This window comes from Peromyscus californicus, unplaced genomic scaffold (assembly GCF_007827085.1).
Source record: "Peromyscus californicus insignis strain IS unplaced genomic scaffold, ASM782708v3 Scaffold_9__1_contigs__length_137607984, whole genome shotgun sequence".
Classification (NCBI taxonomy): Eukaryota; Metazoa; Chordata; class Mammalia; order Rodentia; family Cricetidae; genus Peromyscus; species Peromyscus californicus.
In genome coordinates, this window is record NW_026294617.1 from 36,106,649 (window position 1) to 36,134,375 (window position 27,727).

The following is a 27,727-nucleotide window of genomic DNA, read 5'->3' on the forward strand; positions in this document are numbered from 1 at the left end:
CTAATAAAAAACTAGCCAGTGCAATTGACTTCTTGTCAACTTGACTTACAAACACATTATTATTAAGCCAGAATCTTTCCTTTATTGTTCATCCCCAAGATCACACATTAATATCAACATCAAAATATTAAACATTTTACAAACCTGAAAAGTCCCACGGTCTTTACAAATTCCAACACTTTAAAATTCAGTCTTTTTAAAAATCCAAAGTCTTGTTTAAAGCCTGAAGTCTTTTTAAAAATGCAGTCTCTCAGCTGTGGGCTTCTGTAAAATTATATATAAGTTAAATACTTTCCTACTTCAAGAGGGAACAACCAGGGCACAGTCGCCATCATATCAAAGCAAAAACAAACTCCAACAGTATAAATCACTCAATGTCTACCATCTGGGATTCAGTCATAATCTCTGGGCTCCTCCAAGGGGCTTGGGCCACTTCTCTGGCTCTGTCCTCTGCAGCACACTCAATTTGTCTTCTAAGCTTGGGCAGGTTCCACTCCACTGCTGCTATTGTTCTTGGTGTCCATCCCATGACACTGGCATCTCCAATACATTTTCCTTGATACTTTTTCATTACAGTTTGTCTTAGAGTTAGGGTTACTACTACTGTCATGAAACACCATGACCAAAAACCACTTGGGGGAGAAAAGGGTTTATTTCACTCACAATTCCATATAACAGTTCATCAAAAGCAGTGATATCAGAAACACATACAGAGAAGGAATCTGGAGGCAGGAGCTGATGCAGAGGCCATGGAGGGATGCTGCTTATTGACTTGCTCCCATGGCTTGCTCAGTCTGCTTCCTTATAGAATCCTGGACCACCAGCCCAGGGATAGCATCACCCACAATGGGTTGTGCCCTCCCCCATCAATCACTAATTAAGAAAATGCCCTATAGGCTTGCCTACAGCCTTATCTTATGGAGGCATTTTCTTAATTGAGGTTCCTCCTTCTCAGATGATTTCAGACTTGTGTCAAGTCAACATAAAACTACGTAGCACATAGCTGAAGATGATATAAACATGGGTATAAACACCCAATGCTGTGTTCATAAGAATAATCTTAAGTATATGTTCCATAATGGTTCAGCAAGAATTTAATGAGAACAGGTGAATAGCCACATTATAGTATAATTAGGGAAGAGGAAGGCCTTGCTAGGTTGCTTAATGTATGTGACTGTTGGAGCAATTCAGTCAAGTCTAATAGGCTTTGCTGTTTTTCTTTGCATAAATCGATGTTCATGAAAGTTAATGGTAATTATGTTTCTTACTTATGAGAATTTGCTTAACAAATGATTTTTTAAAGAAGAATTTCTCTTCATGAGGCAAGTAGGGTTGTGCTTTCAAATTGTTCCTACAGGCAAGTAAAAGAAGACTTGAGTGCCGAGTTCACCCTCCAGTTTGAAAGTCATTATTATTAAACAATACGTAGATACCAGACAACTTCGAGGGCCAATCTGTGATTAGTTTCAAAAGTTCCGCCAAGTACATATCACGACACCGAGTTTCCCAGGACACAGGAGTATCTGGCAAGATAAAGCTCTGCCCCAGAGTCCTTCTCCCTGCTCCTTTTCCCTGTCTTGAATGGTGCCTCAAAACTAGGAACTGTTTTGTAATTGCAGAGAAATGGCTAGATGGCAACAGGTTCTCAGACCATGGTTATTTTCTGTCATGGCTGCAGAGAAGGTGCCAAGGACAGCAATACTTCTGGCAGTGTTACCCAATCAACCATGCAGCCATTCAAGTTCAGGAAATTTCCAAGAAAATAATCTTTCTGATTATGTCTCATCTAGTGTGTATTTGTGTTGATTAAACAACGGAGTTGGAGATTGAGTTAGCTTTTCTTCATTGTGACAAAATACTCGAGGCTAACAACCCAGAGGAAGGAAGGCTGGTTCATGGTTTCAGTTTGTGCTCATGTGGCTGTGTTGCTTCTGAGCTTGTGTTGGGGTAGAACACAATGGTGGAGAGCATGTTGTCATTGAAAGTGACTTACTTCCTGGTGGATAGGAGGCAGGCAAAAGAGATGGAGATACAGAGAAGGGGGTGGTAATAAAAAACACCCTCAGGGCACACATTCAAGGGCACACACCCAGTGGTCTCCTTCCTCTAATTAGGTCCTACCTTCTGAAATGTCTATCATCTAATACTCAGTTAAGTTATAAACTTGTCAGTGGATTGCTGGGTGAGACCACAGCCCTCATGATATAATCACTTTTCAAAATCCCTAACTTGGAACATGGCTGCTCGTCCTGGGCCCAAACCATCAACACATGAGATTTTTGGGGGACATCACGATTTGATAAAATACAATAATTTTATGTAAGTGCCCCAAAAAGTGACTGCAGAAAAAGATATGGTGTAAGGTATGGAAAATTATAGTTTTTAATCCAGCTAGTCAAAATCTTACTTTAAATTCTAATGGAAAAAATGATGTTTTTATTTATCAGTCTAACTGTTTATGAAAGGTGTCACTTATAGTCATAATGTAGCTGAACAACACCTTATCATTGACAAGCTGCACAGTTCTGTCTTTTTGAGGATGCTTTTTAAGGGTGGATTTATAACTCACTGACCAGAAAGAAGAAGGGAATCAACATGACAAGGTAATAACTGGAAAAAAAGGAGTTAATTTTCCTATTGGAAGCAACACATCCATGCATGTTACATTCACTGTTAACGTACTTCTTCATTGACAACAGCCTGGAATTTTGTTTGAAACTGTTTCTTCCTGGTGTGCCCTTCACTTGGCCTAGGCAGGCTCTACAGTGGAGAGGACAACACATTCCCAGAGGGCATCAGTGCATAGTGTTTCCTGTCCTGTGATTTGTTCGTTTTAAGCACATGATTCAAGGAGGCCTAATCAGATGGATCTGAGACTTGTTCTCCATACAGACTTGAACCTGGGAATACATCTACATAGCTCATAACTGCTATCCCAGGCAGACTTTTTTGCTGGTTTGTTTGTTTTTGACAGAGTCAAAACTGGAAGAGAAATTTAGAGAGAAGACAGCATCCCGGTCAAAGTCTTGACTCCTGTATTTAGCTATTCTTAGGAAACGCCTTGCTTGGAAATTGAAATAGGGAAGCTGGTATATTTCCTTAGTTGAGTTGGGGCTAAATAAATATTAGTGGGTAATATTCCTGAGAAAGGGAACTTCAAAAATAAAAGACACAAGTTACAGTCACAGTTAATTTAATGTTCTTTCCTAATTTATTTGTTTCTACATGAACACAGGTAACTTTGGTTTCAAGTCTGAGGTCTGTGACCATTATTGTTCCCATTTAGGCAAATGTGTCTATCAAATTGCTTTCTAAAAGATTATACTACTTTTATATTCCCAACAACACACACGCCATTATTTCTTACCATATCTACTAATTTAGTAGCCAAACATTATCATATTCTCAGACTATGTTTATTTATTAGTTGGAGATTGAATAATTTTTCTCGTTTGCTTATTAATTATCTGTGGTTTTTTTGTGTGAATTCATGTCAATTTTCCATTTCCCTTTGGTATTTCATTGCTCTTTCTCTTACTGAATTTAGATTTTTTTTATTTCTTAATCAGTTATTTTAAGCACCGAACAGGACACCAGTCCCCTTTTTGACACTCAATGTCACGTCACAAATGGAGTCCTGGGATTGCCAACTCCTGAACTCCAAACTGTGTGGAGAGTAGACATTTCCTTTCTCAAAGAAGTAGCTAAATTGACCACTGAAAACAAACAAATAAAAACAGAGCAAAACAAATCAAGTCTTTGTGTACAGTCATGGCCCAGTGGAGTTAAGTTTGGCAAGAAAAGCTAAAACATACAACTGACCTGTTATCGACTTAGCTGCTTGAAGAAAACCTGTGCACTGTTTATTACATGCCATTGTATCTCACTGACAGGATTTCTTACTTAAGGCATTTACTCCGTGTAAAAGCTTGCTGGAGGGTTTGAAACAATCCTTCTTTCCCATAAAACGTTATCAGCTAGCCTGCAACTTTATTTACCAGAGGAACGCATTCTGTTTTCTCAGAGTGTTGCTGCTTTTCCCACCGGAATCACAACACAACACCTTGTCAGTTCTTGCTCAAGAGGTTGTCTCCTCTCATTTGGATGTTGGGCCATTTCTCAGGGATGAGAGACAGTAATAGGACTTCCAAGTTCAAGTCTACTTTTATTGACCCAATAAGTAAACATGGCAGTCTATTTTCCTGCTATGCAGAAAAGAAATATCAAAGGAAGGAAGGAAGGAAAAAAGAAAGGAAGGAAGGGAGGAGGGAGGGAAGGAGACACACACACACACACACACACACACACACACACACACACACAGAGAGAAGCTTTTTAATTAAAATCCTCATGAAAATCTCAAAAGGTTTTAGGTCTACCTTTCTTCCAACAATGAAATTCCAGTTACCAACAGACCTGTTAATTTTGTGTTGATAGCTTATCTCATATGGAATATATAATATCCTAGTAAGTTTTTTCTCTTCTACAACTCTTTTGATCTCACCAATTAATTACTGTCCTAGAGGGGTTGGAAAAGTGACATAGAGCTATTTCAGTGTGAGATTTGGCACTGCCCCCACATTTAAATACGAGAAAAGTGTTATAACACAATTCCTTAGTGCTAATTACTGAACACAAGAGGGTCTCATTTTCCTCATGGTTTATTTTATGTCTTTGTTCTACTGATTATATTTACCATAAAAGTCACTAAAAGTTTCTTTTTGAAAAAAGTAAAAGGCATATTTTGGGGAGCAGTTTGTGTGTGTGCTTTCAGTTTACAATTTCCTAAAAAGGAACTAGAGAGATGGCTTACACTTAAGAGCACTGACTGCTCTTCTAGAGAACCCATGTTCAATTCCCAGCACCCACATGGCAGCTCACAACTGTCTATCTCCAGCTCCAGGGAACCTAATACCCTCTTTTTACTTCTGTGGGCATTGGGAACGCATGAATTGCACAGACATACATGCAGGCAAAACGTTCATACACACAAGCTAAACAAATCTAAAAGATTTAAATGTGTAAATTTCTAGGGAGAGGTAAACAGTCAATAGAATGTGAGATGTATTTCTTTACTCATTGACGAAGAGAGTCTGCTTGAAGTCAAAGGAAAGAGGCAGAAGTTCTCATGTGTCTCTGTCTTCTATTTTGTTGGTAGAGCTGTGAGTTTCCTTTAGCCTCCTGTGTTTCTCCATCCAGAAGTATATTCACATCTAACTTCCCCAGAACAACTAAAAGGGAGCAGTAATAAGTGTGGAAGGATGCGGGACATGAAGATATATGTATTTGATACAGAAAGAGAACAGAGGTGTGAGCCAGTAGGGTTGTGAATTCATGGTCAACAGAAGAGGAAGGGGGTAGAAAGATGAATGATGGGTTAGGGGGAGAAGAAGAACAGATGGGAATTTTTCAGCCATAGCATGAACAAGAAAACAAATGCAAGTTACTAAGTTGTAAAAAGACATACCAGTGTGGTTCTGGAGAAAGCCCCAACCGAAGGCTTGCTTAAATACAGACCACAGCTCTGGATAAAGGCAGTGATATGCCTGTGGGTATTTATGAAACTTCTGTCACCAGTTGTCTTTCATAACTTGCCCATCCATTGTGATTAGAAGGAAAAGAGATCACCTTTCCCCATCATTTCCCACACACACATTTGATGGTGGCATTGGCCACAGTGCTTTCTGCTTTCTTCCAAATAGAACATCCATGGGAGGCAGGGAGGTTCTGATATCCCTTGGGCAGCAAAAAAAGGACTGTCTGAAGTAGGAAAGGCAATCCTCTCCCTTTGGCATATGTGGATGACAGAACTGAAAAGAACTTTAAACGAGAGTGAAGCCATGGTGTGGAAATTTAAATGAGATGTCACTTCATGCTGGAGCCATCCCACAAGGGGACATTACCCCTGAGGCAGAGAGGATGGGGCTGGCACCCATCCTACCCCTTACCTACCTTTCATCTTAGTTAGGATTTCTATCACTGTGATGAAACACCATGACCAAAAAGCAAGTTGGGGAGGAAAGGATTTATTTGGCTTATACTTCCATAATGTTGTTCATCATCATATTGCTGTTGATGATGAAGTCAGGGCAGGAATTCAAACAGGGCAGAATCCTGGAGGCAGAAGCTGATGCAGAGGCCATGGAGAAGTGCTACTTACTGGCTTACTCCACATAGCTTGCTCAATCTACTTTCTTATAGAACCTGAGACCACTAGCCCAGGGATGGCACCACCCACAATGGGCTGGGCCCTCCCATATCAATAACTAATTAATGGAGGCATTTTTAGTTGGTCTGGTCTTATGGAGGCATTTTTTCAATTAAACTTCCCTCCTTTCAGATAACTCCAGTGTGTGTGTCAAGTTGACATAGGACTAGCCAACACAACTGACCCCTTGTCAACTTAACACACAAACATATCACTATTAAGTCACACCTTTCCTTTCTTATTGATCCTCAAGATCTCACATTAAAAACAAATAACTTTAAAAGTCTCACAGTCTTTATGAATTCAAACACATTAAAATTTTGGTCTTTTTAAAATATCTATTCTCTTTAAAACTACAAAACCCCTTTTAAAATTTCAAAATCGTTCAGCTATGGGCTCCTGTAAAAACCAACATTAAGTTAAATATCTTCTTCAAGAGGGAAGAACCAGGGCACAGTCACAATCTGAACCAACCAAAATCAAACTCCCAAGACTGTAAATAACTCAATGTAAAATTATCTGGGATTCATTCATAACCTTCTGGGCTCCTCCAAGGGGTTTGTGTTACTTTTCCAGCTCTGCCCTCCGTCTGTGCACACACACAACTTGTCTTCTAGGTTCCAGTTGGCTCCATTTCACTGCTTCTGCTGTTCTTGGTGGCCATCCTGTAGTACTGGCATCTCCAAAATGCTAGGGTCTTGTGCTGCAACTGGGCTGCACTTTTACCGTTAGCCTCTCGTAGGCTCTTTTCATGGTGCCAAGCCTCAACTTCTGTGCATGACTCCTTCAGTACTGGGCCTTCAACTGCCACTGAGCCTGCACCTTTACCAATGGCCTCCCCTGGCCTCTCACAGTGCCAAGCCTCAGCTGCTCTCCATGACCCCGTTATGCCTTCAAAACTAGTCCTACCTAGGTGACTCTTACTCTACCAAGTTTGGCTGCCAGCACAAGGTCCAACTTTGGCTGCCTCTGGAACACAGCTTCTGTGTGCTGCTTCTTAGGAAACACTTCCCAGAAGATTTCACCTCAATGATGCTGTTCTCTACTTAATCACCACTAAATTCTCAGCTCCAGCCAACCAGCATCAAATATCCCAGCAAAGCAAAGGTTTTGCTTTAGTAGTTCTGGTATCTTGTTAATTACGGCTTATTCTTTAGTACCAGCTAACCAGAACCACAGAATCTTAAGTCAAAATAGGAAACTGTCCTGACAGAGCCTTTAAACTTTCCTCTGAAACTTCATAAGCCAGCCCTCCATTCTCAGCACTGCTCTCAACATTCTTATCTTCTAGGCTCCTACAGAACATCCAACTAAACTCACAACACTCAATGTCTTTTCTAGCCCAGAGTTCCAAAGTCCTTCCACAATCCTAACTAAAACCCAGTCAGTTCTGCCACAGCAGTCAATACTGAACTCTTGGTACCAACTTTTGTCTTACTTAGAGTTCTATTGCTGTGAAGAGACACCATGACCATGGCAGCTCTTATAAAGGGAAAGATTTCACTTGGGCTGGCTCATAGGTTCAGAAGTTTAGGTCATTATTGTTGTGGAAGGAAGCATGGTAGCATGCAGGCAGACATGGTACTGGAGGAGGGGCCAATAGTTCTACATCTGGATTGGCAGGCAGCAGGAAGAGAGAGTGACACTGGACCTGTCTTGAGCTTCTGAAACCTCAAAGCCCACTCCCAATGATACACTTTCTCCAAAAGGCCACAACTACTCCAACAAGTACATCTCCTGACAGTGCCACTCCCTGTGGGGGCCATTTTCATTCAAACTACCACACTTATGTCACTCTGACAGATGTCTTCCCCATTCATCTGGGGACAACTGAGCATACTACATGCATCACTATATGATCAGGCCATTGTTTCCCTCTATTAATAAGGATATTGACCATAATTACAGCTGGTGCTGTGTTTACTATGATTTCAGCTCTATGATTTAGACTGGGTCAGAGGGAAATTTTATAATTCCTATATCATGAAGGTTTTAGTTCAGTTTTTTGCCAGTTAAAGGTAAGAAAACAAGTCCCCACAGTCTAAAACAATATAGGTTGCTTGATTTTCTGATATATGTCCACTATTTAAATAAACAAATCAGAGTAATAAATCTTGTAATTGTATTTTTATGACTCTGGCTCTGCATATTCAATATTTACATGAAGGTTTCAAAAGCATATTGAAACATTCATTTTAATATTGCCAATACAAAGTCAAACTTACATTAATAATTGAGAACAGCTAGAACTGCAGTATCTGATAATAAGAACTTGTTTGTGTGTTTGTGAGGGGTGTGGGCATGAACATGCCTCCTAAGATGTTCTTCCAGCAGCTTCTCTCCTGACTCAACCTGCACCACTATGGTCATCAACCTGGAAGGGAGGACCTGCTTTCCACCCAGTGTAGCTAGAGTTTTCCTGCCTGGCCCACAGTCAGGACAAATCTCTCTCACCTGCCAGTCCCACAGCCGCTTAGACCCAACCAAGTAAACACAGAGACTTATATTGGTTACAAACTGTATGGCCATGGCAGGCTTTTTGCTAACTGTTCTTACAGCTTAAATTAATGCATTTCTATTAATCTATACCTTGCCACACGGCTCGTAGCTTACCGGCATCTTCACATGCTGTTTCTCATTGTGGCGGCTGGCAGTGTCTCTCTGACTCAGCCTTCCACTTCCCAGCTTTATTCTCCTCCTTGTCCCGCCTATACTTCCTGCCTGGCCACTGGCCAATCAGTGATTTATTTATTGACCAATCAGCAACATACTTGACATACAGACCATCCCACAGCAACCCAGAGTGCCCCCTTTTCATTGTTTTCTTTCCTTGTTTGCACTTTGATTAGTTATTCTTATTATTATAAGCTTTGTGTTGTCAGGAATTCTGTTTTATAGCCTGCAGAAATGTCTGGAATATAGTAGAGGCTCAATCTTATTTGTGGAGTGGATGAATCTTGAGACATACAAAGACATTCTTTAAACTGATGGGCAGGAAGAGGTTATATGTTAGTCAGGGTTCTCTAGAGAACAGAACTAATAAAATAAATCTTTATATATAAAAATGGGATTTTTAGAGTGACTTGCAAGATGTGGTCCAACTATTCCAAGAATGGCTGTCTCCCAACAGAAGTTCAAGAATCTAATAGTTGCTTTGGTTCAAGAGGCTGATGTCTCAGATGGTCTTGGGTATATGTTTGAATCCTGAAAATGCAGTAATGCTGGTGAAGGCATGAACTTGCCAAAGAGTGGGGACATGCAGCCAAAGAACAAGCATCTCCTTTTTCCATGTCCTTATATAAGCTGCCATCAGAAGATGCGGTCAAAAATGATCTAATCAAGAAAAGTCCCTCACAGTAAGGTGTACCCAGAAACTTGTGTTTTAGTAAATTCCAGGTGTAGCCAAGCTGACAGCTAAGTATAGCCATCCTGGGTTACAATGGAAAAAATGGCTATAAAATCTCAGAGGAGATGTGTTTACTAGAGAGATGGCAGATGCTTAAGCTGACAGAAGTGAAGAAAACATACATAAATAAGATACCATGTATGTCTTTAAATGCAGTTGCTTTGTCCTTATTATGACTAAATACTTGAAGCAACTTCAGCGAAAATGGATTCATTCTGGATTGTGGTTCGAGTAGATGCAGTAGAAATAACAGAGAAAGCACGGTGGTGGCAGGCAGCTCTAGAGTGGTGGGAGCGCTGTACTGCAGGCAAGAATGGTGTGGGAGTTGGCGGCTGAACTTCCTCACCTCCTTATATCTAGGGAGAGCATGGAGCAGAAAGGGACCTGGAAGAGAGTGAAGATATAACCTTCAAGACCTGCTCTCCAGTGTTCCACTTGCTCCAAAGCCACCCCACACAGCACCAGCCACTGAAGATGAGCCACTGAATACATAAGCCTGTTGGGGTCCATTTCAAATACAATCCACTACAACATATTTGCTAACAAACAAACAAGAAAGCCAAAACACACTGGTACCTCGTGTCTCCAAGATGTGGGATCTTGGGTTCTCTCTTGTGTTGCTGGGGGAAGCAGGAATCACTACCACCTTTCTAGAAAGGAAAAGAGAGGTGAGCATGAAGTCCTACCCTTAGCTGAAGAACCACTGGCAATTGGCACCTGCTGGTACAGTCGGTTTTGTTTTAAGGATGTGGCCCCCATAGGTTAACAATGTTCCAGTCGATATGCTGCCCACTAAGAGTATGGGGATGGGGCAGCACAATTGGGCTCCATGGGTTTTGAAAGGCAATGAAAGACACCAAGTTGGAGAAGGGGATGGGGTGGTGTTATCTGGAAGGAGCCGAGGGAAGAGGTGAATGCGACCAAAATACATTGTAGGGAATTCTCAAACAACTGACTTAAAAACCCTAAATGTACATATTTATGAATTAGGAGGTCCTGGTCCCATGGGGTTTCAAAGGTTAAAAATTTCACAAGCTTCATTCTCTTTAGCTCTTCACTCATTCTTCTTTAAGGAAAACATTACAAAATTATAAATCCGAAACAAAGTCTGGAATATGTAGTATGTCCATCAGTACTTGAAAGCTGAAGTTTGAGTAGTATTCTAGTAAATCTTGCTCAAGCACACATTCTTTGATGTGAAGTTCCAGGCCTGTGAATACATAGTACAGAATCAAATGGCCAGTGTATAAAAGATGCATATGAAAGGCTGTTTCCAGGAGCACCATTGTATTTGTTACTATTCTATTGCTGTGAAGAGACACCATGATCATGGCTACTCTTCTAAAGGAAAGCATTTAATTGGGGGCTTGCTTACAGTTTCAGAGGTTTAGTCCATTATCACCATTGTGGGGAGCATGGTTGCAGGCAAACATAGTGTTAGAGAAGTAGATAAGAGCTACGTTCTGATGTGTAGGCCAAAAGAGAGACTTTTGTCTTGGCAACGGCTTTTGAAACCTCAAAACCCACCTGTATTGACACATTTCCTCCAACAAGGCCTCATCTTCCAATCCTTTCAAGTAGTGCCACTCCATGGTGACCAAGCATTCAATCTATGAGCCTATGGGGGCCATTCTCATTCAAACCACCACTGTTACTCATCATGGAATAGGAGTTGGTAATGATCTGAGTGTCTGTTAATAATGGCCAAACAAATACAGTATACCCATTCTGTAGATTATTATTCAGCTGTTAAAAATAATATCCCCATTTTATCACACAGGAATGCTCACAACCCCTGTAAATAGTGTAATCCATTTTGATAAATGCAAAAAGAATAGAAAGAACAAAAATAAAGTGAACACTGTATCTACATATGAATAACTTTGATTATGTGTATATGCACATGTGTGCTTCTATACATAAAACAAAGATATGCCTGATTAACACTGAGTCTGCCAGGCTGGGCAAAAGGTGAAAATAGATGTGGGTACAAATAGCAAATTTTTTTATACATCTGTAAATTATTTGACTAGTACAATGAATTTGTCCATACTGCTTTTTTTCTTCATGGTGCTGAGAATTAAACCTAGGTTCTTGCTCATGCTAAGTAAATACCACTGAATTTTACTCCAATCCCTAGCCAAATCCAGGGCCTGTGAATGCTAAGTAGGTACCCTACAACTGAGTTTTACTCAAACCTCCATTCATATTCTTATATTAAAGAAAAGAATAAAAAACTTTAAAATAAAATCTCTGAAGTCATCCCCCTCATTAAATGACGTGTTATGGAGGAGATGATGATGCCTACCACACAGTTCTGGCTTGTCACTCACTGCAAAGCAGAGTTTGGTCCCTGTTCTCAGGAAGCAAATAAAGGCAAGGAAAATGATAAGGGAGATGGTTAGAGTGTTTACCAAAGAATCTATAAAAGGCAAGATGTGTTCAAAAGGAGATAGATGAAGCCTCCTTCATCTATTAGTGGTATGCCACATCATGGTAGAGAAATGGCATAAAACTACTTTAATGGCCAAGTAATCAAGGGAATATACTGCCCTCAAGAAAGACAAATACTCAAGTAATATAATGTATGCAAGGAGAGATGGCTCAGTGGTTCAAAGTACTCACTCCTTTTCCAGAGACTCTGGGTTCAGTTCCCAATACTCACATGACCACTCACAACTGTCTTGTAACTCCACTTCTGGGAGGTCTGACATCTTCTGGCCTCTGTGAGTACAGGTAGTACACAGACATACATGGAGGAAAAACACAAGTACATACACATGAAGAAAGGCGTAGGGGGAAAATAGGATCTCACAGAGGTGCAGTACCATAGGCCAGGGCACAATGATCCCTTTTCCATGAAGACTACGAAGTGAGCACTCTTATGCTGTCCAGTTTACACATGAGGCAACTAGTTCAAAAGGTTCACATGACTAAAAATGGTGCTGTAAGAATTGTAACTTCTCTTAGAAGTGTAGTGTTTAGCTGGGCATTTCCCTTGCATCAGGTTTCTGCCTGACCCTGAAATAAACCCACCATCGAGTTATCTCTTTCATTATTCTCCCACTCTGTCAAACCCTCAATCTGACCCCTTATGTTCCCATCCTCATCCATCCCTAGTCCACCCAGGAGATCTCTTCTATTTCCCCTTCCCAGGGAGATCCATGCTTTCCCTCTAGGCCCTCCTTGTTACCTAGTCTCTCTGGGTCTGGATTGGAGCATAGTTATCCTTCATTTTATAGCTAATATCCACTTACGAGTGAGTACATACCATGTTTGTCTTTCTGGGTCTGGATTATCTCACTCAGGATGATTTTTCCTAGTTCTACCCATTTGCCTTCAAATTTCCTGGTGTCCTTGTTTTTAACTGTTGAGTAGTACTCCATTGTGTTTATGTACCACATTTCTTTACCCATTCTTCAGTTGAGGGACATCTCCCGTCAATCATCATTTTGTTACTGTTATAATAGCCCCCCGACCTTGACACAACTGATGCCATCATGGTGGAAGTATCATTCAGACCTTGGAACCCAGCATGTGGGCAGCAACACCTGCCAAAACAGAGAACAATGACCTAATCCATCAAAATCCAAAGTTCTAGGAAAGTCCCTACATGTACTAACCTTGCTTTTGGCTTCTGTAGTTTCATTTCTTGCTAACAGGAGTATTAACCCAGGATGTGTCTTTTGTGCTTAATAGACCACCCTGAAAAGGTCTTGGGACTGCCCTAGGGTCCCAAACACCCAGTGGAATTGCCAGCTGGCTAAGAAAGACTCCTATAGCTTGAACCCAGACAAAATATCTGAAGTAAACAAGAGAGAGAGGGGAAGTTTATTCTGATGCGTGATTTCAGAGGATTCATTCCAAACTCAGCTAGCTCATTGCTTTTAGGCCTGAGGTGAGGAGTAATACTGCAACAGAAAGTGTGGAAGGGGAAAGATACTCATGGAATTGTGGCCAGGAAACAGAGCCACAAAGACAATAAGTGCTCAGGGACAAAATACCACCTTTGACAGTGTGCCCTAGTGATCTGCAATCTAAGTCTCCACCATCCTGCAGTAATGTCATCAAAATTTTAGTATAATATTGCTCTTGATGTAATCACTTCTCCAAAGCCCCACTTCTGAAAATGGCTGCGTTCTTAACCAAATCTTCAACATGTGAATCTCTGAGGGGGTGGGGGAGGTGTTCTATGAATGCCATAACAAGATCCAATTCTACACAAGTCAAGAATGGCTCTTCCCAAAGGAGGTTTTTGTCAAAGAGATCCTTGACCTCATCTATGAGAAGCCTAAAACTGGACCAATGACCCTTGATCCTTCCACAGTGTTCTGTGACATGGAATGTGTTGGACATATTTTATAGAATACTTCAACTCAATGGCTCACTTGACTTGCCCAACCAAGATAAGAAATCAGGAAGTTATCAAAGAGCCAAAGGACAGATTTAGCTAGGATGTCCAACTCCCTGGGGCCTGCTAGGGCACTTCCTAGGCATAAAAGCCCAGATTAGGCAAAACAAATAAATGGTCCACCGCTGTGGTCATTAAGCATTAGAGCTTCTGGTATCTCTATCGAAGCCAGCTTTTCTAGATAAAATGACTGTCTGGACACAGGTTTGAGATGACTCACAACATAAAATCTAGAAAATGAAGGCCTTCTTCAGCATCTACCAGAGAAAAAGAAAACAGCCTTCTAGAACAACAGAGCAAGCTAACACTTGTTTCGAAGCCACCATCCACGAAAATGGAATTGGTTAGGCATGCTTTTTTTTTTCCTTTGGAGTTTCTTTCAAATTTGTTGATTAAAAAAGAATCTGGGAAAAAATGATGACCCGAGTGAACATCAGAGGAAGGGTGGGGCAAATGACATTTATGATGGCTGGGACTTTCAATTTCAGTAGCTAAAATGATGACCTTGGGATCATGAAAACTGGAAATAGTTCACTTAACAGATGGTAGGCAGCTCTTGTCAGAGAGAACACTGCTCAGAGTGTGAGCCTAATTGAGTCATGCATATCTGTATAAATTAACATTTTAAAAGCTGTAGTATCCTCAGGAGAATTTTCAAAGTAAACATTTCAAGTTTTCCTGATCTTTCCGGTGGAAGACTTATCACTGGACAAAAGTGAATGTAATCTGTTCAAAATAATGCCATCCACATTCATATGGACAATGAATGTATCTTTAAAAGGTAGTGGCTAAAGACATTCTTTCCTTTTGGCACTCACAGTGTTTTTATGTAAGTTCTGTTGTCTGAATGGCTCCTTGGGGCAAACATCTGCCTATTTGAAATTTTATTAGGAAAATAACTTCATTTAAATCTTTCCTCATGGTCCTTTCATGCAAATTTCTGTATCCAGTCAACCCAAGTAGAGAAGTTGAAGTAATTATGTATGTCCAAATTAGCCTATTTAAAATTTTTAGGTATCATCTTGAGTCATTTTTACATGCAACTATACGTCTAACCCTGAATATTGATCATTTTCTTCTTTTGATTCACTGAGACTCCTCCAACAATATCTACAGCTTAGGCAGGGGATGATGTACTTGTCCAAGCTGTTCTTGGGATCTGTAAAACTAGATACTGCTAATTAAGTTGACATCTGTAAAGCTCAGTTTAAAGCTGACACAGTAAAAAGAAAACATCCTTTTAAATTGCCATTTCTAAGAGAGAGAACTGTGTAAGAGAAGGGATAAAATAAATAAGTCAGGGCCCAGGCTATGTACAAAGAAGGAAATTCACTTCAGGTTAGACTAATAATACTTGGAACATTACATTCATTCATTCATTCATTCATTCATTCATTCATTCATTTATGTGTGTGCACACTCACCTGTGCCATGTTGCAGGTATGGATGTCAGAGGACAATCTGTAGGAGGTGGTTCTCTCTTTCTACTATCTGGGTTCCCTGGATTGAACTCAGGTCAGCAGACTTGGTGGCAAGCATCCTTACCTTCTGAGCCATCTCACGGGCCCATTTGTAATTATCTTAAGAGTTCTTAGTCAGCAAAGAAATTTTAGAGATTCTTATCATTTGGTCCTAGGTGTCAAATCCAAATGTTCCACATTTTGAAATTTTGACAGTAATTACATATTCATAGTTTAAGACATTCAGGCTGAGTAGAAGCTTGCAAACTTAAAAATGTCTTTCTACAGCTCTGTAATTCATTTTCCTAGCCACGTCCCACTGCCTAGAAGGCCCAGTCTTGAACACCATCTTTTGTTGCCTCTTCCAGTGGCTTCTTCAATGCATCTACATCATATGACTCCAGCAATATTTCCTGTGCACTTTAAAAAGTGTAAAGAGATCCAGTAAGTTCCCATTATGAAGATAAAGAATTCCTTCTTTCTCAACTCTACTTGCCACTTCTCTGTTCTCATGAGTCATGTTATAAATTTTGGAACTTGTTTGGCTTACTTTTGCAGCTGTAAATAATGTGTTCAAGGCTCTCTGATCACCCTTGGACAGTATCTCCAGATGCCCATTAGGAGAGGACATACGACTTTGCCCATTGTTCCTGAGAGTGGCTCCATTACTTTTATGCTGTCAAAGTTGCCAGAGTTTATTTTCCATTTCACCCAAATGCCAAAGCCTTGCCCCTTGGGCTGCTATAGTAGCCTACTCTTAGTGGATTATAACTTTTTTAGAGAATTGTTCCACAGCCTTAGCCTAGAGGTAAATTCAGCTCCTGATATGACCATGAGAGATGTTGGCAGGGCTGGAACTCTGAGAGACTTATAGGCATAGTTGTTCCAAAGATGAAGCTTCTAACTGTCATCAGGTTTTTGCCTTGATTTTTTCCCTTTTATACATGCCATCTCCTACCAGTATGGAGTTTTGAATTTCTTTTTGATATGAAAAAGGGACTTCTGTGTTGCTTTTTGTAATCTACAAAGGTATTCTCATCAATTTTCCATCCTTTCCAGAAATTCACTAAGACCCCTGGCTGGCTAAGAGTCCTCTTTTCAATCTCAGCGGTCATGAAGGTCTATTGATCTTTTATTGTGATACTATGATATTGGTTTTGTGGGGGAGGGAGACTTGGTGGAATGAAAGAGTAACTCATATATCTTCACCCATGATCATAAGCAGAAAGTCTTGCCCTTTTATTTCATTTCTTGTCTATAACTAACACATCTGACTCTGTTTTATTTATGTAGGAGTTGAAAGGATGCATTTCTGGCCAGTGTTCTCTGTTAAAAATGGGGAACATCTTTCCCAGAAGTCATTTCCTATTCCTAGATCCTGAGGCATCTCTCTGATTCAACTCCCACACAGAGCTACAGTTCTGTTTCCCTGGATTTCATGAGTGCTTTGCTCCAGTTAGAAAGAATGACTCACTGTTTTCTAAAAGAATCCTTAATTTGCTACATTTGTGCTTTTATTCTGCAGTTCTTCCCGACCCCACCCCATGATGCTCTCCTGCCCCTCTCTGGGTCCTGAAGCACCGTCTAGCCAATACAGATGCACGGTAATCAGCGTCAGCTTCTTTGGGTGTCCTCTGACCTGAGCTGATTCTAGCTTGCTGTGCTGTGAGCTTGGAGCATCTATTTCTTCTGTGGGACTTATAGTTGCTTGGGGTTGTACCTGCCTGCACAGTATCTTGTTATCCTTCCACAGTCTCATTGAGGAACACACATGTATCTATATAATTCTTAGAACATGGGGATTAGCACTCCTTTCTGTCCCTGTAATAGCAATCAAAATCATTTCTTAGAATTCTTTCTGTATCAAAGGCATTGTTCTTAAGAATTCTTAGCATCAACTTCTTTTGCACTTGAAGACACTTCAGTTAGATGCTCTCTACAAACATAAGATGGACTTCAGTGTGGGGTGAGCTGGAATGATGTGGAATAAAAACAGTGTGAAGCCTAGCCTCCACACCATAGTGGTGTCCTTTAGGCCCTAAAACACTGAATATATAAAGTATCTGGAAGCTTGCAGCAGAAGAGCGAGCTCATAGCTGAAAATATTACCCTTCAGATGACCTGAGCCCCAGAGGCTCCAAGGCACTAGAAAGAGGCTTTTATGTTGTAGTTGTAAGCAACTCTTGGTGTCTCTAACATTCAGTCGTTCTAACTTGTTTCATGGAAGTTGCACGCTGACCATGGTGCTGCTCTTTGTCTCCTGTATTCTGGGGTGCAAGTTGAAGAGTTGCCTCGTCTGAGGTACACTGCCCTCATAGCATCAGTGATGTATGGCAATATTGCATGGTGACTTTATAAGCTTCGGTGTTAGAGGGAATTTATCTAAAGGGAAAAGAATGGCTGAAAACATGATATACACTACCCTAACTCAGACAAAGCATCTGAGGTATCCTAGTTTGTCTCTATTGCTGTGATTAAAATGTGAAGACCAAAAGAAACTTGGGGAGCAAAGGGTTGATTTGACTTCCCCTATCACACCACAGTGCATCATGAAGAGATACCAGGCAGGAACTCAAGGCAAGAATCTGGAAGTAGGAACTGAAGCAGAGACCATGGATAAGATCTGCTTACTGGCTTTGCTCTCCATAACTTTGCTCAGCTACCTTTCTAATATATGTCAGGACCACCTACCCAGGGAAGGCCCCACCCACAATAAGCTGGTCCCTTCCAGGTCAATCCTTAATCAAGAAAATGCCACACAGAGTTGCCCAGAGGCCAATCTGATGGAATCATTTTCTCAAAGAGGTTCCCCTTTCCCCCCATGCTAGCTAGCATCAAGTTGACAAAAATCTAACCAGCACACAAGGAAATAATTATAACAAAAATAAGAAAGTAGTTAAAAACACAAATTGTTTCCTACATGACCAGACATTCATCACATTCTTCTTTAACAACGTCTGACAAATTAGTGGTAGGCACACACTCACAGAGGTTAATTTATTAGCCTAAGGAAATTCAGCTAAGCTAGATAGAGAAAAAAAATATTCTTAACCAGAGCTGCTGGCACCCAGTGATAATTCCTGAAGTCTGTCACTTATTGTAGGAGAATAGTGTTGGCCATCTTCCAACACTTCCTGGAGCAAGATGGAGGAAGGAGAGAAATATTCAAATTAAAAGGGGGTGGGTGTTAGCGTTTGCAGCAAACACTGAATCTCACATTGCAAAGCATTATTCAGTTATCAGTCTGCTTATCAACTTCTCTACATGGTGGGGGTGTGAAGGGCATCAACACTGCAAGGCTTCCTTTACCTTCTTGATTCAAATCACCCGTATGATTCATGCATGCAAAGCACAACAGGGACCAGAGAGGAGAAGCTGAAACAAGTCATCTCTAGTGAATTTAAAAACTTTCTTTCCTCTGGCCTATTTGTCAGGAAAATAGAGTCAATTTGCTTAGAGGCCTCCTTAACTGTGGGTTCACACTGCAAGTGGGACTTCTCTGTGGAATCATGCAAGGCTTTGCTGAGGTAATAATTACCAAGGGTGTCCCGATTGTTGGACCTATAATTAAATGAAGATGGAAAGCCAGAATATTCCAGGTATTACCCCATGTGGCAAAACCAATCATGAACAGTGAGCAAGTAGTTGTTGTGTGTTAGTAGGGATTACTAAACAGACCCTGAAACAGTAAAGGTAATCAAAACATGAGATTTTTAAAGCTAATGAAACAAAGAGAATGTTCATGTGCTGTAAAATATGACTAAAGGAAGAAATGGTGTGAGGTTTTTAGCACTTGATAACAGTTTAAATTATTATCTCCAGATCCATAAAATCTCTGAAAGCAAAGATCTTGTTTTAGTTAGGACTCTATATTTGGTCCAAGAGTGATTGTTGACTTATTATAAACCCTTAACAAACTTTTATTAAAAGGATAGATGATAAAAAGTGATTAATAACTAAATTTAAAAATGAAAATGTTGAAATAAAAGGTAACATTCATGAGAGAAAAGACTAAATTCTAGTTAAATATAGTAAATAAGTAAGTAGAAATACAGGCACAGTTTCAAATCTTTAGAATTAGCAGAAAAAGGGTCTTGAAGGAAAGTCAAATTTCTGAATCATCTCAGGAAATGATTTCTGATGTTCTACATTACGAGTCTGAGGGCGCTATCCCATGATGAGACTAAAGACTATTCTCATGAGAACACAATACAAGCATAGATATGTGCCACGAGAAAGCCAGTGATGAAACAATTCCACATTACTCCATGCCTCTAATTCTACTTAGAACTGACCATCTGCGGGCAGTAGAAGGTCAGACCCTTGTCCCACGAACACTAGAGCAGCTCAACCCTCTACCTGCATACTCCTATTTGCACACATCCATAATGTGTTTATACAGTTAGAGTCAGTTGCTACTGGATACAATTTTTAAGATTTTGTACTGGTTGGCCCAGTACTCTGCCTCAAACACTCAGACTTCATGATTTGACCATTCAAGGCTTTTAAGATAATGACTTAGGTTTTGAGGGAATGGTAACTTGTCAAATTGAACAACTCAAAACTCAACCAAATATGAAATTATGGCCTTTAGAGTTATTGCCAACTAAATAAAAGATAGAAAAGCATCGTTGAAGGTACCCAGGTCAACACTGCAGTTCTGAATAGGGCCTGGGATATGACTTTTCATAAAATGGAGATTTCAATAAGAGGTTAATATGAGATTATGGTCAAAGTCAACATCATCTGGTGTTCTTGGAAGTCTATAGACTGCTTTTTGATGAGGTACACATAACATCGCTCAGAGCACATTAAATATTAGGTTATATAGAGCTTAAAGCAAAGCAAAGTGAAATGACTTGTATGTTTTTTGAAAAATGAGTCACTAAAGGCTCCAGAAATTGAAGTCTAGACAGAGTGAGTGAATAAAGCCGGCAACAACAGAACCAGTAATTGCCACGGGCTGTGCCAGGGCCAACTGCAGCATCTGTGCTACCAGGAGGCTATGTAAAGGGCTAGCTCAGAAGGGCACGTTCCCTTCTGCAGGTCTGCTGCCAGGCTCAGAATGAGCCACAGATTGTCTGTTTGATGTCATTGTATAGGAACGAACTTTCCACAGAGCAATTACTCATTTTATAGTTACCTCAAACTCTCTGGGGCTCCCACAGATGCTGCTACAGTGTAAATATGAGCTCTGCTCCTCCTCACCAAGTTAGGAAACATCTCAAAGGAAAGACAAAGCTTTTGCTTGTCTAGTATTTCCATATCGATTCCAAAGGGAAGAGAGTCTCTAAAGTTCTTACCAACTAGAAGGCATTGTCCTTAGCACTGAGTGGCCCACACTGTGTATACACACCTCACACAGAGCCCTGGACATAGCAGGTACTCCATAATCTTTGCTGAATTAAATGTGCTAAAATTCTTGGAACAAGTAATATTAATTTCTTCCTCAGGATTTCTTTGGAGAAAGTGATTCTTTATTGATTCATTTTTCCCTCTCCCCTTCCTCCTTTTCCTCTTCCTCTTCTTTCTGAGTGTTCTAGATACTCACATGCACCACCATACTATTTGTTGATAGTTATTGCCAAATTCTTTGTTATTTTTTCTGGTTGACTTTGCAAGATTTCTTTTATTTCTATTCAGCATCAGTAGAGCTATAGTTCAAACATCACTCACCCCAATTATTTTACTGCCCATCAACAAGCACTTCCTTACCCAAACAGTCTTGGTAGCAACAAGGTTGGGGCTGTCAGGAGGTCCACCATCAAGCACTGCTTTCCTCCAGAGTATCTCACCATTTTCATGGCAGTTCCTCATCAGACTCTTGAGAACTCCCATTTTCTAGGTCTTCTCATCTCAGTGAGACAGGTTGGAACTTTCCATAAGTTTTATAAATACTGAAAGGAGAATAAAGGACATCAGCGTGTACCATACACATTAAATGACAGGTTTAGAGGGTTTTATATATATTTTTTTAATTGTGTATGTGTGTGTCTATGTGTGGGTAGGAGTATGCGAGTGTAGTGCCTGTAGAGGCAAGAAGAAGGAATTGGTTTCCCTAGAACTGGTGATACAGATGGTTGTGAGCTGCCTGATGTGGGTCTGTGAACTGAACTCAGTTTCTCAGCAAATGTAATATTTGCTGTTAACCACTTGTGATGGCTATTCTTGGTTGTCAACTTGACTGCACCTGAAATTAACTAAAACCCCAAAATGGCACACTTGTGAGGGGTTTTTGCTTAACATGAAGTGGGAAGATTCACATCTAATCTGGATCTTTGAGATAGGAAGATACAGTTTTAATCCAGATCACTTGAGCTGGAAAAAGACACACCTTTAATCTGTATCTTGAGGAGGAAAAACACAATATTAATCTAGATCATTTGATCTGGGAAAATCCAACTCTAACCTGGGCCACACCTTCTGCTGGCAGCCTATATGAGGACATGGAAGAAAGAAGCTTCTGCTCATTGCCTGCTTCCCCTCACCTTGCTAGCAAGTCCATCCCTTCACTGGCATTAGAATGTACTTCTTCAGGATTCCAGCATATACTGAAGACCAGACATCCAGCCTTGTGCATTGAGCAATTACTGGATTCTTAGACTTTCTGGCCATTGCTGGCCATTGTTGAATTAGCTAGACTGCAGCTTATAAGTCATTCTAATAAACCCATGTGTGTGTGTGTGTGTGTGTGTGTGTGTGTGTGTGTGTGTGTGTGTGTATGAGAGAGAGAAAGAGAGAGATTCATTCTGAGTTCTGTTACTCTAGTGAACCCTGACTAATACTCCCTGAATCATCTCTCCAGCCTTCAGTGATTTATAACATGCTAAAATTTCCAAAGGAGAGAGAGCCTGAGATTTATCGCAGATGTGGATATAGATGGTAAGAGCCCTTCATTACTACAGAAGTCGGCTTCTAGAATGTTTTTAAAAACATAAAAGCTGACATGAATCTAAGGCCTCCTGGCACAAATTTTCTCTCTAGGGCCATGTCTGGTGTCTCTCTGACACTGCTGAACTACACTAGCATCTCAGTCTCCCCTGTCCCCGCCCCCAGACTTCTATGCATGGCCTGTCACTCAGGCACCAGAGAGTTGTCAGGACCATCTCAAGCTGCTGACCTAAGGCAAAGTCATTGCTCCATCCGGCCTCTTACTCTGTTTTGCCCTTGCCTTTCTGCAAGAAATCTGTAGCTTCCCGAGATGTTGGACTGCCTCAGTCCTGTTGGGCTGATCAGAGAGTGTCAGGCTATGTTCTCTATCTCCGGTCTGTGCTGGGAGTCATAAACCTGCTGTGTTCTAATGTACCACTGGCTTTGGTCCAGGGACGGTCAGGTTGCATGGCTGACAGGCTAGGGTCATAGGAATAAGTCCTGTTTCTCTTTCTTTCCATCCCTAAGCTGAAGGACACCAAGGGCAGATCAATGGCTATTTGTATCAGACTGTTTTCACCATTGGATACAAACAATGGCTTTTTAAAATGTTTAGCATAATTTGTTTATTGTTTCTTTGAGAATTTCACATCATGCACCCCAATTCCACTAATTTCCCAGTCCCTCCATATCTGCTCTTTACCCTTGAACCTCAAAATAAAATGAAAAAAAAAAACAACCCCAAACCAACCAAACAATAAACCTCTTTACTTCATCCCTCCATCTTTCCTGCCTCTCCAACGCCTCTTCTTTCATCTGAGTGGCACTAGGAACCTCAGTATGTCACATAGTATATCCTTTTGTCCAGTCATCTTTCCTTGCAAAAGTTCATTGCAACAAGTCATTGGTCTGGTTCAAGGCCTCTGGTTTCATCACTGGACCCTCATTAAGACTCCTCTCGGATATCCCTGACACCTGAGTCACGGAGATCTCGTTCCACAGACCTTCACACACTCCAGTAGGTCATAGATAGGATAGATATTAGGACGGGCCAATCCAAGGCCCTAGATGTGGGTCTGGGGGGTTTGCTGAGCTGGTCAGTCTGAGCCACTGGGGCTACCCCCCTTAAATGAGGGGTGGAACCAGTTCTCTTACACCCATGTCACCAGGGCCGGGTCTCCCACCCATGATGAGAGGTAGGGCCATCTGGGCTATCTCTCCCAAGTAGGGGGAGCAGCTTTCCTGTGAGAGTCAGGACCAGCTTTCTTGCTGCAGAGTCCAGCAAAGGGCAGGGACAGAGAAGGGCAGGATCGGCTTCAGCATGGCCCTCTGATTTCATCACACATGGTTTCTATGGAACCCTGTGGTAACAGGGTCCACAGACATCAACACAGACCCCAACTGCATTAGGACCATGGACCTAGACATGGCCCTTGCCTGCAGCTTGGGGAGGCAGCACAGGCCACTCAGATCAGCGTGGCTCTGGTGACAGCATGGCCCTCGGAACAATGGCTTTTTATGGGTAATTATTGAAGACATTTTACTCAGAGCATTGCTTTAGGTCCTAGAATTGGGAAAAGTGAGTTGTAGAGGAAGAGGAGCATTCATCAGGACGTAGGGGTTCCCAGTGTTCACTGGGACTTACTCAGGGTAGGGCGGGATATTCTCTGTAACTTAATGCAAATCAATCTAGTATCTTTTACCACTTGACTATCTTGAAAATAAATAAGTTCATATTTCTATAACAGATGTTATACTTAGATGTCCATATTTTGTCCTTCTATACTCTTTAGCGTTACCAATTTCCAATGACTGGCAACAGGTACCATTCAGGCCTGCCTTGACTTCTCTTCCTTCTAGCTGATGCTCTGTTACTGATACAGAAGCAATTGAAACACATCAACTGAAATTTTTAAAAAAATTATTTCTTTTTAATGTATATAGGTGCTTTGCCCAGCATGTATGTCTATGTATCGCTTGTTGCAATGCCTACAGAGGCCATAAGAAGATGTTGGAAAGCCTAGTATTGGAGTTACAGATGGTTGTGAGCTACCATGTGGGTGCTGGGAACCACACCTAGGTCCTCTGGAAGAACACCCAGCTCTCTGAGCCATCTCTCTAGCTGCCAGCAATTTTTTTTTTTAATAAAGCACTTTTGTAATTTGAGAAGTAGAGAAGCCACAGAGAGTAGGAATCACCTCTGGTGGTTGATACAGAGAAAAGGATCCCGGAGAAGCAAATGGCCAGCATTTGACAAGGAATATGGACAGAGGGTTTTTGATGCTCCGAGAGCTCAGTCTCAGGGTCATTGTCAGGCAGTGTTTCCTCATGTGACTGGCTGGAGAGGGGGCTGCCATGAGCTTCTTCTGCTTGGGACTCCTTTCACACGAGAAATGTTCATGTGACTCAGGATACACAGCTACACAAATAGGCGAAACCAAAATGAGATGGGTGTGCTCATTTATTCAACTTTATTTGTATCTTTGTGGTGCATGTCTGTGTGGATGCCACATGTGCAGGTGTCTGTGGAGACCTGGAGAAGGCATACGATCCCTTGGAGCTAGAATAAGAGGCCATTATGAACTGCCTGATGTGGATGCTAGGATTGGAACCTGAGTCCTTTGCAAGAGCAGCAAGTGCTTTTAACCACTGAGCCATCTCTCCAGGCCTTGCCTATTTATTTTCATGTAAAGAATTAAATCTTAGCTAAATATTTGATACTGCAAGACATAGAGCATCTTCATCATTTCTCAGAGTCAGCTACCCATAACACCACTTTTCATGTGTTTTTTATAGAATGGCTGAAATATATTTAGGAACATTTCAGAAATTACTAGAAACTCTGTCCTAGTCTCAACCCAAATTTCATTTAACAATTTTTTGTGTAACCCAAACAGGAAGTTTTAGATAAAATATTTTAATACAATTGAATAAAAAATATGCTAGTTTGGCCGGGCAGTGGTGGCGCACGCCTTTAATCCCAGCACTCGGGAGGCAGAGCCAGGCGGATCTCTGTGAGTTCTAGGCCAGCCTGGGCTACCAAGTGAGTTCCAGGAAAGGCGCAAAGCTACACAGAGAAACCCTGTCTCGAAAAACCAAAAAAAAAAAAAAAAATATGCTAGTTTGATATTTGCATGATGAGGAATGGACGTGGGAAAGCAGAGGTCTGTTTTTCTGTAATTAAACAATTATGCTTATTAAACAGTAGAAACCTTTGCACATATAGTAAAAACATGGCAATTCTTAATGCATGATAGTTTCAAACCTGCACTGAAGTATTTGGAGGTAGCACTGACTCCAGTTGAATAATATCACCACTGGTACCATGTGAAGTGGGCATGTTTTATGTTCAGAAGCCAGGCTTCAGTGAAGTCACGTGATGCAGCACTCATGAATGTTTCCAGGGACACTTCAGATCCATGACGGAAGGGAGACAAGTGAAAGTTCTGGGTGTTAAGCAACTAAGGGTCTGAAATGAGACGTGAAACACACAGGACAAAGCGGGTCCTGTAAGGAAGGTCCTTTAGACAGTTTCTGCTGCCACTTGTGCGGAGTGCACTTTTGGAAAGGGAGGCTATTTTTGATCCTAGTACTGCAGAAAGCTGTACTGAAGCCAGCGGTAATGAAGATAATTAGACGTATGAAGCTGATCAAATCTCGACTTGTAATGAACACTCTTGAGTAGTGGCAGGCTTGATGTGAATCTGAATTTCATGTAAAATACAAGGGGGTGGGGACAAGAATTATACAGAGAAGGGGCTGGAGAGAAGGCTCAGTGATGAACTGTGCACGCTGCTTTTCCAGAAGACTTGGGTTAGGTTCCCAGCGCTTCCATGGAGTGGGTGGCTTTCAATTTCCTGTGACTCCAGATTCATACACATGTGGTATACAGACACATACACATAAAGAAAAATTAAATGTTGAAACGAGAGAGAGAGAGAGAGAGAGAGAGAGAGAGAGAGAGAGAGAGAGAGAGAGAGAATATGAATGAGCTAGAGAAGATCAGCTAATAACGTAGAGGGAAATGTCTCCAAAGAAGGAGACAATAGAGTTGTAGTGTGGCTAAGCTTCCTCAAGTCATAGAGCTACAATTTACAGAAAGTGTGTGTATTACTCATGATTCTCTAGAAGTAGACATGATATATATCTAGAAGAGTTACTGGTGATAAGCCCATGCTGAAAGGCCAGAAAGATGGAGTGTGGTATCTTTGGATAACTGATGTGGAGACAAACACACTCAGGAAGGAAAGGGAGTTGCCTGTGTTTGCTGACTGCCGCCTTCTTCCCCCATCCCCTTTACATTTGGGACCCCAGGCCATTTGATGATGATGCCCATATTCAGGGCAGCTCTTTACCTCCTCCTCTGCCCAGTCACTGTCACCCACCTAGAATTGTTCCTACATAAATATTCACAGCTATGTCTCCACAAGCCTTAGAGCACCAGTTTAAGGTAGTTTAAGGTTGAGCCAGGAGGCAAGCAGAGTCCTATGTGTTTGACAGGTGCACAGCTGAGGACTTTTCAGGTTGAATTGATAATAGCAATTTAGAAACTAATCAACGTTGAGAAAAGAAAAGAGGGGGAAATTGAGGTAGGGTGTAGATGGACTTTTCTTGTCTTGACTGCCCAGTCCCAAATAACTGACTCAGAGGCTGAACATGAATTACAAATGCTTGACCTGTAGCTCAGACTTATTATTAACTTGCTCTTACATTTTAAGTTAACACATATTCCTCATTTACTCTCTGTCACATGGAAGTACCTTTATTAGCATGATATGTTCATCTTCTGTTCCCTCTGAATCTGCTGGCAGCTCCTGACTCTGCCCTTCTCTTTCTCATCATCCTTAGTTGGGTCACCCCACCTGTACTTCCTGCCTGGCTACTGGCCAATCAGCATGTTATTAAACCAATTCGAGTGACAAGTCTTTACAGTGTACAAAAAGATTATTCCACAGCAGTAAGGTAGGTGCCTTTTAGGTCTGATGCATACTGTTGTTAGCTGGAGTGGAGCACAGACTCCTGCTGTGCAACATGGTTGATACACTAGGGAACCAAGACCAAGATGGTCACTGTGGATGAAGAACACTATTACATAGTACAATGTGGTGACTGGGATCTATCTCAGTGGTAGATCATTTGCCTGCCATAAGCAAGGATGAAGGCTTGATTCTAACACATACCACTATTACCTCTACCACCACTACCGCCACCACCACCACAGCCACCAAAGAAACCTAAAGAAGGCTGAAAAGATGGTTCACTTGGTAAAGTAAGTGTCTTCCAAGCATGAGGCCAGAACCTATGTGAGCAGCTGGAAGAGGTGGTGTGCATTTGTAATCTCAGCTATCGTGAGAGGGGAGGTGGAGACAGGA

General features: G+C 41.2%; 1 long non-coding RNA gene across 2 annotated transcripts in view; it reads right to left on the minus strand.

The window, feature by feature from the left end:
- Window positions 1–180: 180 nt before the first annotated feature.
- LOC128106283 (uncharacterized) overlaps window positions 181–27,727 on the minus strand; it is a 62,142-nt gene continuing 34,595 nt past the window's right edge. Inside the window, exons 2-5 of one of the 2 annotated variants that reach the window (XR_008216649.1) lie at window positions 15,450–21,382; window positions 12,886–13,165; window positions 10,191–12,338; window positions 181–9,998 (exon numbers count right to left, since the gene is read on the minus strand). This is a non-coding gene — a long non-coding RNA (uncharacterized LOC128106283). Of the gene's footprint in view, window positions 9,999–10,190; window positions 13,166–15,449; window positions 21,383–27,727 lie in introns of both variants that reach the window. The other variant, XR_008216648.1, reaches the window with a different exon arrangement.